We start from the raw sequence: 12495 nt of genomic DNA on the forward strand, positions 1-12495 counted from the left end.
CGCACCACTATACCAACCCATGACGGCTGGACTATACCCTAGTGTGATTCTCTCGTTCAGACTGATTCAGCTTCTCGAGATCTGTATTTCAGCACAGCAATACACCTTCAACGTCTAATGACTGTCAATCTAGGGGTTTTCTTGACGGGATGCAACTCATCTCGTCCCAACAAGCACCCTACCTGATTTAACGAGGCCACTCGCGTGGAATTATACATCGGACTTTTAAAACTTTTAGACCTTCGTTCAAAATTTTATGTCGAAATTACTTCCTGTTTTAAAAAATATTAAACAGTCCTATCCTCCCTTCTTTCTTTTATTTATTTTTGGACTGTCTTTCTAAAATGCTCCAAATTATATATATATTCAGCCGAGCAGTCAATTCGTTTTATTTTTGGCTTGTAATTTTTTATTATTATATATATTTTTTTAATTCTATTAACTTTTTTTTACTAATTGCTATTTTAAAAATTCTGCCCATTTTCAACTCTAACATTGCGCCACATTTTGGTGGAGTGTGATCATCTCAAGCAGACGAGAAATGTTATTTTTGGCAACAGAAATGTTTTTTTGGAATCTTTTAAATTCCATCCAGAATTAATTGTAAAGTTTTTAAAACACTCTGACTTTTATACCAAGTTTTAAAATACCATTTGTGACACCCAATAGCCGATGTGTATTTTTGTGCTGGGGTGTTGTTAAAGATTCATTCATTCACATTTATTGGTTAATGTATTTAAAATCACTGTAGTGGACACCAACACCGATATGGTACAAATTCAGAGCAGACTAGGCAACAGAATATAACATCTTTATTGGAAATTTATATCACCATTCCAAGTAAGGTATGCCCCCAACTAAACCACCATGATACCATCATTCAGCATTACGGGATGCACCTCACGGCAAATAAGGTGCCCCAAAAGGGGATTGTACTGTATTAGCCATTCTCATAGAGAATGTTTCAACCCTGAACCACGGTGAGGTTACAGTACTTGCAGGGGCGTGCTATAGTAGCGATATTGAATTAATAATATAAAATGATTTACTACCCCAGCTATTGTAACGTATAATATTATTGGATGATATGGCAGTTACAAACCAATAATCTTGTTGGTACTAAATGTTAGTCACCGCGATGTGTCAAACACACAAAATGATGCCACGTAGTTTAAAGGCATATTGTCACAGGTCACTGACCTATTTAATGGCCTAACAAAGTATTACCTAAACAACAATAATTCGATTTGTCCCTGAATGTACTTTATTCAACCATCTTCTTAACCACCATACTCCATTTATTAATGATATTTTGTAAAAATAATGGAATTATGGCAATGGTCCATAATTCAAAAACTAAAATTGCCGAGATTGTTGGCATGGATTCCACTCCATCATGGTTCAGTTAAGGTGTTGCGATAGGTAGATTTAGTTTCCAACAATTAATGTAATTTTTATTTATTATCCATTTTTAGAGAAACAAGGTCCTTAAATCCGTGACAGTATGCCTTTAAAACTTTCAATTTACTCTTCTCTCTTTTCATTGTTTTTGTAAACGAGGTTTTTTTACAATTCATTATAGTTTTTACTTTAATAAATAGATCTAGGTTTTGAAAATGATTTGTGAGTGAAACGCAGAAAATGTGTTCCTCATGAAAGTTTTCATTTCACCCTCGCAAGCTCATGACAAATGAGAATTATTCCACCAGGGATATAAATTCAATAACTGAAATCGTTTACACACAGAGACGGAGAGAAAAAATGAATGTTTTACGACACCCTAGCAGTAGTAAGGGGGGCCTATATGGCTCTGTGACCTTGACCATGATGACGTCACCTGACCTCGTCCCTGACCTACTTAGACTGGCCCGTCCCTGACCTACTTAGACTGGCCTACTGTGCCGTGTGCAACGTCCTACTGACCCGGCCCTGACCTACTTAGACTGGCCTATGACCTACTTAGACTGGCACGAAGAATATAAAAAGGATAGATATGGTTTAATTGTCATTCGCTCGCCGAAAAAGATCAGATCTACATTCAATCCAGAGATGGCCTGTTCCACAAGTGATGAAGCGAGATGTCGTCTAGAACTTGGAACTAACGTCTACGTGGTGGCCAAGTTATGGAAATGGGAAAACTTTCCCCACCAAACGAGGTATTACCCTTAGTCTTAAGCAGTGGATCGAACTGTGTATCTGTAAAAGCCAAATAGACGAAACGATTTCAGCATTAAACCAGGGGAAAGACGACAAATTGTTTCGTCATCTTGGTGCCAATGTCCATGTCAGCGTCGACATGAACATCCCTGGTGTGGACGTACGACAGTGGTGGTGGTGTGAAGAAACTAAATCCGTGAAACCATCGAGGAAAGGAATATTCCTTTCTCTATCACAATGGGAGAAACTGAAAGGCTGTTTCACAGTCATGTGTGACTTTGTACCAGAGCTGAACTCGATTGTGCCCTGCGCCATGCAAGACGACCATCAAAACCAGATGGGATTTCTTCAGTGTAACTTCTGCAACCCGAACGAGTGTCATCAGTGGTAACAGACATTGTTGGTTATAAAAAGTGGTTTGTGGTATAAACGTAATTTCTTTTACGACTGTCCTAGAGAGCAGACGTGTTTTATGATTCTAACATTTGTGTGTCTTGTTGCACTCTATCTGGAACGAAGAAGATGGCATCGGGATATTCGAGCAGTGTTAGTAGCAGCAGCAGTAGTGACGAAGACGGCGTCTTGGTCTGCAGATGTTCAGAAAGACACACGACTTACTGCAACAGAAATGGAAAAGAAGAGATCATGGATCAAAGTGACTGTACTCGTAAAGAGACAATGAATGCTGATCATGAAGATGGCAAAATCAAAGAACCCATGGATCAAACGGATGCTGCCTGTGACAATATCAAGTGAGGCGAAAGTTTCCACGTAATACCTATGTTATGGAAGGGTTAGACAGTCACTGGCAATCCGATCTAATGGATATGGCCAGGTTGGCTAAATACAATGACGGGGTGAGATACCTCATGATGATCATTGACCTGTTCTCCAGGTACTTGTGGGTGCTACCACTCAAGTCGAAAACGGGGAACGACGTGGTAGAGACTTTGACAGAATTCTGGAAATTAGAGTCCAGAAAACCCAAACTGTTTCAGTCCGATTCAGGGTCAGAATACAAGAACCATAAGGTCAAAGCATTGCTGAAATCATATGGCATAACGCAGCTGTTTGCTCTAAATGAAACCAAAGCAAGTTATGCCGAACGGGTCATTAAAACCATCATAATGCATCTCTATCGCTACATGTTAAAAAACTTTACTTACATGTACATGGATATCCTAGAGAAAGTCGTCTATAGCTATAACCACACCAAGCATCGAATGCACAAAAAGAAGTTTACATTTAACATAGGTGATAAAGTACGAGTCAGTCATCTTCGGGGCACCTTTGATCGGGAATACCAAGAGAAATGGTCTGGCGAAATATTTACCATTGAGAAAAGGTCTCAAGGTAAAGACTTGTACAAATTAAAGGACTGGGGTGGTGATGCCATCGAAGGGACATTCTATGCAGCTGAACTTCAAAAGGTGACTGAGAATCCTGATCAACTGTACCGTATCCAAGACATTGTGAAAAGGAGAACTCGTAACAAACAGAAAGAAGTGTTGGTCAAATGGCTTCACTGGCTTAAGAAGTACAAATCGTGGATTCAAGAAGCAGGCGTTGTTCGATATCAGACAGTATAAAAGACCTCAGCACATGTTTGACTTTTCATTATCATGGAAGAAATTGTAGAGACACAACCTCTGTCAAGAAGTCATTCAGGTGATACCTGAAAAATTTTTGGTAAACGTGTGGCCAAATCGGAAACGGCCACCGAAATCACCATTCAGAACTGGGAAGTTTCGAGAAAATCAGACAGCCATGACATTTACATGTGTTCGAACATCTGCTACAGCTCACACATTGGAGAAAGAAAGGAGCCCTTGCTGAGACGCATCTGTTTGATGGGGAATAAAAAGGAAAGATCTTTTGTGTTTCCAAACTATCATTACATACCCCTGAGACTGGAAGATGTGCAAATCGTGGGCATCTATATACAGGATGCAGATGGCAATCCAGCCTCGTTTATCACAGGACCAGTGACGGTGACACTGCACGTAAAGTCGCAGCCCTTTTGGTTTTGAAACATGGCTGAATACGTTTTAAAACATTACAATTATTTACAACTGATGATGAATATTCACGATTACCATATGACTTTGAGTTTTTACTGAATGATATGAATGCAGAACAAATGTTGGCCTTGGTGGAGATCGTTCAAGGGTTGCTGGACGGACGTATTCACGTCAGAGCAGGACAGAAACGTCGATTTTTACAGTCTAACAATGAATATCTGAACATGATGAAAATGCTCGTATCACCTGCCGTGATGAATAGAACTAGAAAACGTATATTGAAACAAAACACCCCTTTGTTAGCCTTCATTTTGGACGACAGTCACCTGGATCAGATGAAAGCAAAAACCATATAGTCAGTGGTCACGGACCGCTGGAGATATGCAGGATCTCTATAAATAGGATGTCTGTCAAAAACCATCATCATTTCAGATAGAACCTTCAGACCAGTACAAGCTGTATGTTCCCGACGTAGATAAATGGACCCGTTTCTACAAACTGCAGGCACAAGGCAAACTTCAACCTCACTTCGAAATTCAACGTGGTGGAAAGAGTCAAATCATGTACAGTGTGGATCGATGCCTAGAACTCTACGATCCCACGTGGAAAAAAGAAAATGAGGAACAGAAGAAACCCTCGGCACCCAATGTTGTCATGGTCTCCCCAACGCAGCAAGTGGTGGAACAAGGTAAGGCCGAACAGAAACGTCTTCTGAAAAGTATAAAAGGGAAAGCAACAGAACAACCAGTCAGTTCGTCAAGAAAGTGCAAAGGAGACACAACGAGCAGAAGCAATCAGAAAAAGCAGAAGACCGATCGCTTTAGTAAAAATAAGTAACATGGCTTCCTATATGAATAAAGCTGAAGAAGAGGCCCATGCCGAAGAATTAACTATCTTTGAACTTCCACGTACGTTCACTTCTGTGGAAAAAATATATTATGAGGACACAAGACCCACGTCCTAGATCACCACAGAAAACAGTCCTGTGGAGTTTAACGTTTATGGTCAAGGTATCGATTACATCGACCTGAAACGTACCAAACTACAGGTCAGAGCTAAAATCACCAAAGCCGATGTCAGCATCTTGACAAAAGATGAAAAAGTGGGACCCGTCAATCTATGGCTCCAGAGTTTGTGGTCTCAAGTGGATCTGACACTCAATGGGAAAACTCATCACCACCTCTACCAATCTGTATCCATACAAGAGCTACCTGAAAGTGTTGTTGAATGGCACGTCCACAGCCAAGGAATCGTCTCTGCAATCCCAACTGTACTACAAAGACATGTCTGATGATATAGACAGTTCAGATCCTGTCACAGGCATCAATTCGGGACTTGCTAACAGAGGTGCTTTATGTGAAACCAGTCACACCGTGGATATGGAAGGACCTCTGTACGAAGACTTTTTAGACATCAAACGTTATCTCATCAATGGCGTCAATCTACAGATCAAACTGTTCCGGACCAGGCCTTCCTTCCATCTGATGGCAGAAGAAGATAATCCTGATTACAAAGTCAAGATCGAAGACGTATACCTCAGAGTCTGCAAAGTGTGACCCTATACGGCCATCATCACGGCCCACGCCAAGGCATTGCAGGATAGTGAAGCCAAGTATCCTTTCACGAGGAGCGACATCAAAGTGGCCTCCATACCCAAGGGGCAACTGAGATTCACCTGGGATCACCTGTTTCAAAATAAATGTCCCAACAAAGTTGTGGAGGCACTGGTCTCTGCCGAAGCAGTGAATGGCAGTTACACCAAAAATCCATTCAATTTTGCCATGTACGATCTGGACACGATTGCCTTGTACGTGAATGGTGAATCCTTAGCGGCTCAACCTCTGCACGTGAAAAACAATCAGTATATCTCGGCCTACAACAGTCTGTTCGAAGGAAGAGAATCCATAGGACTGGACGTGTCTAGAGAGGATTTTAGAAGTGGATATGCTCTGTATCAATTCACTTTGGAACCTTACCACTTGAAGGACGGACACCTGGATCTTATAAAAAGGGGTAATCTACGACTGGACTTACAGTTTAAAAAAGCCTTACCAGAAACGGTCAACTGTTTGATCTACTCGGAAGACAACCTTCTGCTTCAAATCGACGGAGCCAGGAACATCTTGTACGTGGAACCAGGAACACTTTACAGTTGGAATGTGCTCTGAACGCCGATCCGGTCACGAGACACATCAGTCTATGCTGCAGATGAACTTCCACAACACCGACCGACTCGTTTTCCACGAGGATTCATTGTCAACACAGAACCCTCGACAATGAAAGGACAACACTGGATGGCCTTATGGTGAGACAGTGCTAACCATGGAGAATTCTTTGACAGTTTTGGAAAGCCTCCAGAATATTACCAGAGACAATTCCGAGCCTTTCTGCAGAGAAACAGTGTATGCACCTACTACAATGACAGGGTGCTTCAAGACGCCAACAGCAACTCGTGTGGACTTTTTGCTTTGTTTTACATTGCTATGAACTCGACGGGATCCTCGCTCAGAGAGATTCAAAATTATTTTTGTTCAGATATTATAGTGAACGAAGCTATCGTGTATCAGTTTGCCTTAACTTATTTTAATCATTGTACATTATAGTTTTTGCCCTTAAGGCCTCTCGATGTAACCCAATGTGTGTGTCCATTGCATGTGTAGTTGTCTCTAGAGAGACCAGAGATTGTAATTAGAAATAAATGAAAAACAACCCAAAATTTCGCTAGCCCACACAAGTCCCGCTCGAATCGATGGACGGTTGGGAGGTATGGCACTATGTTCTGTTTTTACTACAACACAACATCAACATAACAAGTAATACATTTTTCAAATGATTTGTTTGCTCCCGTTTCAAACCCGTGGAAATAAGGGTTAAGGAGCAGACCTCTATTCCACTTTACAATGATTTCCATTTCAATTGTTTTTTATTCTTTCGTTGTGGTATTCCTGGTGGCCGCTTCTGTCTCTGTATGGTTGGTTCCATCTTTATTGATTTCTCTGGGTTCAGCATCATCTTTGGGTCCATTGTCTTCTTTTTCACATCAGCCATGGTTTTGGATACAATGGGAGGTGTTTGCCTTTTTCCATCTTCAATTTGTGTGCTATCCATCACTTGTCCTTTTAATAGTCGTATATATTTTTCTTCAGGCACCAGAATGTTTTTTGTCACGTGTTGCATTATACTGTCTTTAACAAGGGTGCTATACTCTGTATCAGCTCGTAACACCTTTTTCTTCTTCTGTCACCCAACACACATAGTACTTTTTTGTGTTTCTTCAACTTTTCAAATGCCTGTTTGTAGAGTGGAACGTCACTGCAATATATTGGCAATAATGAAGGTCAAGGTTTTCAACTGATCCTTGGTTATATGTTTCAACAGCAGACTTTTCTGTTTTGTCGATTTACCAGACAGCAAGAACTGCAAGAACATCAGGTTCTCCTTGATGACTTGAGACATTTTGACGTGGCTTTGAAAATACAGTGCTATTTATACTCTCGGGACATAGACGATGGAGTCTTCATTGGGAAATATCCGAGTTATAAGTCTTAATTTGTCATTGGCGTGGGGCGATATATCCACCACCAAATAGTTAAAAGGAGTCTTCATGGCATCCCTGTAAGCTTCTACCAAAACACTCGCATGTCCTGGAAACAACTGACGACCCAGCGTCATGATCTGTGATGTATCTCTCACTTTTTTTGAACAGAACGAGATACCAGGTGTTGAGAGCAATGGTTCTTGCAGACTTTCTCTGTCCATACAGGTTTTGGGTTATAAATACGACGCTCAATCTTCTGTGATGACATCCTTGTGTAAACAGCAGCTCTATGTCTTTGTGCTTCAGTACTTGGTGCATGAGATCATCCAAAATAATGAGCCCATGTTGTCCATCAGCAAATTCTTCTATGTCCACCCGTGTAGGTAACCCCGAATGAAACATAAGGTTAGCTACAGTCTTTTCTTTCTCGTCGTAAAGTGGTTGGTACACACCATAACAATACATAGTTTTCTTTGGAGGGTCTTTGACGTACATACTATTCAGGTTTTTCAGAAGTCTGTATACCCACTGAGTCTTTCCAGCACCCGTTGGGCCTGACACGCACATCCTCGAGCAAGGTTCGAATGGATCCAAACTGTGTTTCCCACCAAGGACGTGTGGGATCCACCACTGCTTCTGGACTCCAAGAAATGGCACTCTTGGGTAACATGGGTTTTACCACTTCAAATAGATTATTTTTCAACCACGATACTCTGTTTTCCAAATTGTGTACTTGAGACAGATGGTTAGGAAGTCTCAACAAATTCTTGGCCAGACATCCTGGAACTGGACAATCTTTTCTGACACGACCCATAGTGACAAATGTATCTATTAAACTAAACTACTTTGCAAATCACAACTATTTTTATAGTGTGATCCTGATAGTGGCCCTGAATGGCCCTGAGAGTGGCCCTGTGAGTGGCCGTGTGGCCCTGAGAGTGGCTATGTGTGGCCCTCTAACATATAAATGTGTCCTATGATATTTCTCTCCTGTTTGCCAGAGATATAAAAGTCCCTGTTGCCCCTTGTTCACCACGTGGAAGTCGGAGAGATTCAAACAAGATATACCAAATTTGATGTTTTTATGGAGAATGTAGTGGAAGGAAAATACCAAGTTTGATGTTTCATACCGAGTTTGATTTTGGGGAACATACCAAGTTTGATGAACTATGCCTATGTTTTTTTTTATCCAAAACATTAGTTTGCAGCTTCCCCCTTAAACACAACTTGTTTGTGTCCAAGAGGTGAGTGGAGAGTGGGATAATGCATGGAAAATTTAGATTACTTATACACAAATTTTGAATTTAAGGTGTTAAGGGAGACCATAAGTCTTCAACCTTGGGACCCGGAGGAGTCTCCAACACAGTGGCTTCTTCTGATTGTTCCATCTCCATCGCAGCGGCTTCTTCAGATTGTTTAATTTCCTGACATAGAAGCTCTACGAGTTTTAAATTCACGTATTCGTGTTTTCCAGCCTATATTGCTTAGCCCAGGCAAGCAAGTCGTCGCTGCTCGTGAAGGAATCCACCATGGCGTTGATGACAAAGCGATCCATCTAAAAAAAACAAAATACAGGCTATGGGAGAGGGGGGTTCTTTTAGGTCAGTAGTGAGGGGCATTATTGAGCAAAGACCCCCCAGGATTTTAATTTTTTTTAACATTTAAAAATAACCCATTGGCACCCCTACTGGCTCGTATTGTGCAGAGATACGTTTTTAGATTAGGTCAAAGGTTTTGTCATACATCAGACCTAGTGTTTCGCATAAAATAGTACATTATATATTACGTTCATGCTATGAACAAAATGTATGACTGGCGAAAAACAGGTATCTGTCAGATATACATGTTTATTTCTGTGACGAGCAATTCCTTTGAAATTTCAGATCACAAGGTTAATATTTATATACGTGCTTATTCACGTTGTCACCTTAACTATCAGGGTGTGTGTTAACTTTACGCCATCGAGATCAGTAATAATAATTTTAAATATTTCATATATTACACCTTAAAAACACTAGTCTTGAGTATATATTTTAAATTGATATTTTAAATTATTAATATTGCTTGTCATTCTTTTATTTCAAAATCACAATCTACTGAATGTAAAACATTTTTTTTATATGAACACTATGAAAGGGGATTGTTTCAATGAATTCTTACAAAGTATAACATGCGACACGCTTAGCACTGATAGCAGTCAGAGACGGATCCCTGGGGAGTGCAACCTGAGGGGTGCTGTCGAAGTACTGTCTTCTTTTTTCTTACTTTTTTGGGGGGGGAGGGGAGGGGCCCTGGTCACAGGGACCATGGTTTACTCGAATTTATTATAATATTGTAGGGTATTACAGTAAGTTTGTATTTTATTTATAAATAATTTGTCCCCTCCCAGTTGCTGCTTGGAAAATGTAATTATGGAAAAAAAAATCTCATTTGGTCAGGGAGATTCAAGGTTTCTAGGTCATTAACCTAGTTCCTCAGTACCGCAAGACTCAATGGGTAGGTGTAAACCACTTGCACCGACCAGTGATCCATAACTGGTTCAACAAAGGCCATGGTTTGTGCTATCCTGCCTATGGGAAGCGCAAATAAAAGATCCCTTGCTGCTAATCGGAAGAGTAGCCCATGCAGTGGCGACAGCGGGTTTCCTCTCAAAATCTGCGTGGTCCTTAACCATATGTCTGACGCCATATAACCGTAAATAAAATGTGTTGAGTGCGTCGTTAAATAAAACATTTCTTTCTTTTTTAGTTCCTCAGTAGGTTACTGGAACAATGATGGGTATAAATTCAAACACATTTTTTTGTTACAACAGATCAACATGGACACCTTCAGTGACAACGCGTAAGTTTTAAAATTATTTATGATATAATATATATATATATACTCTTCAAAAGAAGAAACGCAAAACCACATTGTCGTAACATTTGGAGAATTGATTTAATTATTGAATGGTGAGTCCGATAATTACCAAATGTTGCAGGATTGTTCACAATTCACTCTAGTCCATTGTGAGTAAGTGATAGGACACACCACCAAGGTCAAGGTCATCTGGAGTCAATACCGGGTGTGGCCTCCGCGTGTGTTGACAACTGCCTGGCACCGCCTGCCCATTGAAGCAACCAGAGTACGGATGACGTCCCGGGGGATGGTGGCCCACTCGGCCTGCAAGGCTGCTGCCAGCTCGGGCAGGGTCTGGGGCTGTGGTTGTCGCTGTCGGAGGCGTCGGTCCAACTCGTCCCATAGATGCTCAATTGGGTTCAAATCCGATGATATCGATGGCCAAGGAAGGACATTAATGTTGTTGTTCTGTAGGAAAGCCGTTGTGAGACGTGCTGTGTGAGGCCTGGCGTTGTCATGTTGGAACACTGCGTTGGCGTTGGCCATAACTGGAACGATGTGTGGCCGGAGGATCTGGTCAATGTAGCCCTGTGCATTCAGGTTGCCCTGCACGTGGACCAGGTCAGTTCTGCCAGTGTGTGAGATGGCTGCCCACACCATGACACTACCCCCGCCGAATCTGTCCACTTCCTGCACGCAGTTTGCCGCATAACGTTCACCACGACGCCTATACACGCGACATCTTCCATCATGACGTCGGAGAGGAAATCGGGACTCGTCACTGAACCACACCTGTCTCCATCGCAGTTGAGGCCATTGTCGATGAATCTGGCACCACTGCAGTCGGAGTCGACGGTGTTGTGGTGTTAAGATGACACCTCGAACTGGACGTCTGGCACGAATTCCTACCTCACGTAGGCGGTTCCGTACGGTCTGGTCGGATATCCTGCGCAAACCTGGTATTGCTGCGGCTGTGGAGGTGGCAGTAGTCAATCGTTCCCGAAGGTGGCGTACCCGGATGTAGCGGTCCTGCCCGGGGGTAGTGACCCGTGGTCGACCGGATCTAGGGAGGTCACGTGTTGATCCATGTTGCTGGTAACGGTCCCCCAGTCTGGAGATGGTGCTTGGGGACACATGGAATGCCCTGGCAACGGCCGTTCTGGATTCGCCTGCGTCTAGTCGGCCGATGGCATTGTTTCTCTGCGGTTCACTGAGACGTGGCATGTCCTGGATTGTCAACTGTCGGCCAGATACAGAGGCCAGGCAAGCGAACACCCTGCAATCGACCAGTTTGACCTCGAGGGGTTACTCGACGAGTGGAAGTAAGATTTTTGTTATAGCTCACTATCGTCATAGTTGATTTTTTTAAATTTTACACCATGTTTTATGTTCCACACGGCGATGTTCGAAAGGTTATTGATACAATATACACGGCTTTGATCAATGCTTGTATTTTTATGTAATTTTTGTATATTTCCAGTGACGACTTTTATGCCACTACCACCACCACAGCAGCAGCCGCAGCCACCACCACAGCAGCAGCAGCCACCACCACCCCTACTACATACCGGTACTCAGGACTTTTAAACCCCCCAAAGAGCACTGCTATGTAAGTATGTTTACTAAAAACACACTACCTTACTGTTCTTTTAAAATCGTGCTGGTTTGTCTTTGTTGCTTTTTATATAATTAAGAAATTAATATCCAGTGGATGATATTTGTCATAGGGACGTCAGAATTAATCTGACATTAAGGAGCAGGAAGTGGGTGAGGGGATGTTCTCTCTCTATACCACTACAATGTCTAGACATGATTTTTAAAACATATTGATTAAAATGGTATTAAAATGAGTATCGTGCAATTATTACATATATATTAAGCTGACATTTTCAGAAATATTAACTTTTTTGAGAGCTAATGCATGAATTTGAATGGGTATGA

Source organism: Gigantopelta aegis, chromosome 3, assembly GCF_016097555.1.
Source record: "Gigantopelta aegis isolate Gae_Host chromosome 3, Gae_host_genome, whole genome shotgun sequence".
In the NCBI taxonomy this organism is placed as follows: domain Eukaryota; kingdom Metazoa; phylum Mollusca; class Gastropoda; order Neomphalida; family Peltospiridae; genus Gigantopelta; species Gigantopelta aegis.